Source organism: Ailuropoda melanoleuca, chromosome 9 (genome assembly GCF_002007445.2).
Source record: "Ailuropoda melanoleuca isolate Jingjing chromosome 9, ASM200744v2, whole genome shotgun sequence".
Taxonomy (NCBI): domain Eukaryota; kingdom Metazoa; phylum Chordata; class Mammalia; order Carnivora; family Ursidae; genus Ailuropoda; species Ailuropoda melanoleuca.
The window spans coordinates 68,529,399-68,534,372 of NC_048226.1; positions in this window are offsets into that span (position 1 = coordinate 68,529,399).

Consider the following 4,974-nt stretch of genomic DNA (forward strand, 5'->3'; position numbering starts at 1 on the left):
ATAAAACAATGTCATTTAAAACCCTAGCAAATTGATAGGAGAGGTGTGGTCCTATGTTTCAGGGGGCCACTTTCTCGTTCCTTCATTTTAAGATAACTGTACCTGACGAGGACATTGCCTGCAAGTAGCCCTGAAGACTTTTTTTTTTTTTTTTATATTATGTTAGTCACCATACAGTACATCCCCGGATTCCGATGCAAAGTTCAATGCTCCATTAGTTGCGTATAACACCCAGTGCACCAAGCAATACGTGCCCTCCTTACTACCCATCACCGGTCTATCCCATTCCCCCACCCCCCTCCCCTCTGAAGTCCTCAGTTTGTTTCTCATAGTCCATAGTCTCTCATGTTTCATTCCCCCTTCTGATTACCCCCCCTTTCTTTATCCCTTTCTTCCCCTACCAATCTTCCTAGTTCTTATGTTCCATAGATGAGAGAAATCATATGATAATTGTCTTTCTCTGCTTGACTTATTTCACCTAGCATTATCTCCTCCAGTGCCGTCCATGTTGCAGCAAATGTTGAGAATTCGTTCTTTCTGATAGCTGAGTAATATTCCATTGTATATATGGACCACAGCTTCTTAATCCAGTCATCTGTTGAAGGGCATCTCGGCTCCTTCCATGATTTGGCTATTGTGGACAATGCAGCTATGAACATTGGGGTGCATATGGCCCTTCTCTTTACTACGTCTGTATCTTTGGGGTAAACACCCAGTAGTGCAATGGCTGGGTCATAGGGTAGTTCAATTTTTAACTTTTTAAGGGACCTCCACACTGTTTTCCAGAGTGGCTGTACCAACTTGCATTCCCACCAACAATGTAGGAGGGATCCCCTTTCTCCACATCCTCTCCAACAATTGTTGTTTCTTGCCTTGTCTATCTTTGCCATTCTAACTGGCGTAAGGTGGTATCTCAGTGTGGTTTTGATTTGAATTTCCCTGATGGCTAATGATTTTGAACATTTTTTCATGTGTCTGTTAGCCATTTGTATGTCTTCATTGGAAAAGTGTCTGTTCATATCTTCTGCCCATTTTATGATTTGTTTATTTGTTTCTCGTGTATTGAGTTTGAGAAGTTCTTTGTAGATCTTGGATACCAGTCCTTTATCTGTGGTGTCCTTTGCAAATATATTCTCCCATTCCGTGGGCTGTCTCTTAGTTTTTTTGACTGTTTCCTTGGCTGTGCAGAAGCTCTTTATCCTGATAAAGTCCCATAAGTTCATTTTATCTTTTATTTCTCTTGCCTTTGGAGATGTGTCGTGAAAAAGGTTGCTCTGGCCGATGTCATAGAAGTTGTTGCCTATGTTCTCCTCTAGAATTTTGATGGATTCCTGTCTCACATTGAGGTCTTTCATCCATTTGGAGTTTATTTTTGTGTATGGTGTGAGAGAGTGGTCAAGTTTCATTCTTTTGCATGTAGCTGTCCAATTTTCCCAGCACCATTTATTGAAGAGACTGTCTTTTTTCCACCGGATGTTTTTTCCTGCTTTATCAAAGATTAGTTGCCCAAAGAGCCGAGGGTCCATTTCTGGGTTCTCTATTCTGTTCCATTGGTCGATGTGTCTGTTTTTGTGCCAGTACCATGCTGTCTTTGTGATCACAGCTTTGTAGTACAGCTCGAAATCCGGCATTGTGATGCCCCCAGCTTTGTTTTTCCTTTTCAACAGTTCCTTGGAGATTCGGGGCCTTTTCTGGTTCCATACAAATTTAAGGACTATTTGTTCCAGTTCTTTGAAAAATGTCCTCGGTATTTTGATCGGGATAGCATTGAAAGTGTAGATTGCTCTGGGTAGTATGGACATTTTAACTATGTTAATTCTTCCAATCCATGAGCATGGAATATTTTTCCATCTTTTTATGTCTTCCTCAATATCTTTCAAAAGTGATCTATAGTTTCTAGCATATAGGTCCTTTACGTCTCTGGTTAAGTTAATTCCAAGGTAACGCATGGTTTTTGGTGTTATTGTAAATGGGATGGATTCCCTAATTTCTCTTTCTTCAGTCTCGTTATTCGTGTATAGAAATGCAACTGATTTCTGGGCATTGATTTTGTATCCTGCCACCTTACTGAATTGTTCTATAACTTCTAATAGTTTGGGAGTGGATTCCTTTGGGTTTTCCATATAGAGTATCATGTCATCTGCAAAGAGAGACAGTTTGACTTCTTCTTTGCCGATTTGGATACCTTTGATCCCTTTTTGTCTTCTGATTGCTGTTGCAAGGACTTCTAGTACTATGTTGAATAATAGTGGCGAGAGTGGGCATCCTTGTCGTGTTCCTGATCTTAAGGGAAAGGCTTCCAGCTTTTCCCCATTGAGAATAATGCTTGCAGTAGGCTTTTCATAGATGGCTTTTATGAGATTGAGAAATGTACCCTCTATTCCTACACTCTGAAGGGTTTTAATCAGGAAAGGATGCTGTATTTTGTCAAATGCTTTTTCTGCATCAATTGAGAGGATCATATGGTTCTTGAGTCTTTTCTTGTTGATATGATGTATCACATTGATTGATTTGCGAGTGTTGAACCATGCTTGCATCCCAGGTATGAATCCCACTTGGTCATGATGGATAATCCTTTTAATGTACTGTTGGATTCTATTAGCAAGGATCTTGTTGAGGATTTTGGCATCCATATTCATTAGAGAAATCGGTCTGTAATTCTCCTTTTTGAGGGGGTCTTTGCCTGGTTTGGGGATCAAGGTAATATTAGCCTCATAGAATGAGTTTGGTAGCTTTCCTTCTGTTTCTATTTTTTGAAATAGCTTTAGGAGAATAGGTATTATTTCTTCTTTGAATGTTTGGTAGAATTCCCCAGGAAAACCGTCTGGGCCTGGAGTTTTATTATTTGGAAGGTTGTTTATCACTGACTCAATTTCTTCATAGTTAATTGGCCTATTTAAGAAATCTATTTCTTCCTGTTTCAGTCTTGGTAGTTTATAGGTTTCCAGGAAGGCCTCCATCTCTTCCAGATTGTTTAGTTTTTTGGCATATAGCTGTTGATAAAAGTTTCTAATAATCCTTGCAATTTCAATGGTGCTGGTCGTGACCTCTCCCTTTTCAGTCATAATTTTAATAATCTCAGTCCTTTCTCTTTGTTTTTGGACAAGTTTTGCCAGTGGTCTATCAATTTTATGGATTCTCTCAAAGAACCAGCTTCTAGTCCTGTTGATCTGCTCTACTGTGGTTCTGGTCTCTAATTCATTGATTTCTGCTCTAATCTTGGTCAACTCCTTCCTTGTCAGTGGGTTAGGCCTGTCCCTCTGTTGCTGTTCCAGTTTCTTGAGGTGAGAATATAGAAACTGCATTTTAGATTTTTCTATTCTTTTGAGTGAGGCTTGGATGGCTATGTATTTCCCCCTTAGGACTGCCTTTGCAGTATCCCATAGGTTTTGGACCGTTGTGTATTCATTCTCGTTGGTCTCCATAAATTGTTTAATTTGTTTTTTGATTTCCTGGTTTATCGAGTCATTCTTGAGCAGGATGGTTCTTAGCCTCCAAGTGTTTGAGTTTCTTCCAGGTTTTTCCTTGTGGTTGAGTTCCAATTTCAGAGCGTTGTGGTCTGAGAATATGCAGGGGATAATTTCAATCTTTTGGTATTGGCTGAGACCTGTTTTGTGTCCCAGAGCATGATCTATTCTTGAGAATGTTCCATGGGCATTTGAATAGAATGAGTATTCTTTGGTTCTGGGGTGTAGTGTTCTATATATATCTATGAGGTCCAACTCGTCGAGTATGGCATTCAAAGCCTTTGATTCTTTGCTTAGTTTTTGCCAGGGTGTTCTGTCTATTTCTGATAGTGGGGTGTTGAGGTCCCCTACTATTACTGTGTTCTTATCTATATGTCTCTTTATTTTGGTTAAGAGTTGGCTTGTGTATCTTGCTGCTCCCCTGTTGGGGGCATATATATTAATAATTGTCATATCCACTTGTTGAATACTTCCTTTAAGAATAATATAGTGCCCTTCTGTATCTCTCTCTATGGCCTCTAGTTTAAAATCCAGTCTATCTGATATGAGAATTGCTACTCCAGCTTTCTTTTGAGGTCCATTTGCGTGGAAGATGGTACTCCATCCCCTTACTCTAAGTCTGAATGCATCTTTGGGTTCAAAATGAGTCTCTTGTAGACAGCAAATGGATGGGTCATGTCTTTTTATCCAATCTGCAACCCTGTGGCGTTTTATGGGAGAGTTTAAGCCATTTAGATTGATAGAGATTATTGACAGATATGATTTTAATGATGCCATTTCTCTTTAAAGTCTTTGTATCGGTTGTGACTTGCTGCTCTGTATCACTCTTGGGGCCTTTTTACCTTTATAGAGCCCCCCTTAATATCTCCTGTAGGGCTGGTTTCGTGGTTACGAAATTGGTTAATGATTGGCGATTTTGGAACGTCTTTATTTCTCCATCAATTCTGAATGACAGCTTTGCTGGATAAAGGATCCTTGGCTGCATGTTTTTCTCTGAAAGAGCTTTAAAAATGCCCCCCCAAGCCTTTCTCTCATTCCAGGTCTCTGTAGACAGGTCTGACGTAATCCTGATACCTTTGCCTTGGTACGTGAGAAATTTCTTTGCCCTGGCCGCTTTCAATACTGTATCCTTGGATCTAATATTTGCGAATTGCACTATGACATGCCGTGGCGTAGGTTTGTCCTGGTTGAGCTTGGATGGGGTCCTCTCTGCCTCTTGGACACGAATGCTTGTTTCCCTTGCTAGATTAGGGAAGTTTTCAGCTACAATTTGTTCAAATATCTCTTCTAGACCTCTGTTTTTCTCCACCCCTTCAGGGATGCCGATGATTCTGACATTGGATCGTTTCATAGAGTCAGTAATCTCCCGTAATCTACATTCGTGGGCGTGGATTTTTTTAAGACCAGCTTCTATTTTCGTTTTTTCTTCTACTAACCCATCCTCCAATTCGCTAACGCGTTCCTCTGCCTCGGTGACCCTGGCCGTCAGAGCCTCTAGTTTTGACTG